Consider the following 337-nt stretch of genomic DNA (forward strand, 5'->3'; position numbering starts at 1 on the left):
GGCCCAACGCTGCAGCCGAGCATCGCGTCGACGCCGCCACCTTCCGCCCGATCCCCCGCCACAGGGGGGGCCAATGGCCCTCGCAGGGGCTGCGCCCCGGCTGGGGACACAAATATTCCTACCGAGGTGGAAAAAGGAAGGCGGGGCAGGGGGGAGGCAAGAGGGAAGGCTGCTAACGCCTGTGGTTGTAATTAAACAAAAGCAGAACTTAACGAGCTCCATCGCCTGACCCCGGAGCTTCACCGGGAGATAAGGCGTACTTGGAGGCCTCTACCCTGAGCCGAAGCCAAAAGGTCCCATTGTTGCGGTGACGATTTATCAGGCCAAAACGGACCTT

The sequence above is a fragment of the Eurypyga helias genome, unplaced genomic scaffold (genome assembly GCF_000690775.1).
Source record: "Eurypyga helias isolate BGI_N326 unplaced genomic scaffold, ASM69077v1 scaffold24482, whole genome shotgun sequence".
Lineage (NCBI taxonomy): Eukaryota > Metazoa > Chordata > Aves > Eurypygiformes > Eurypygidae > Eurypyga > Eurypyga helias.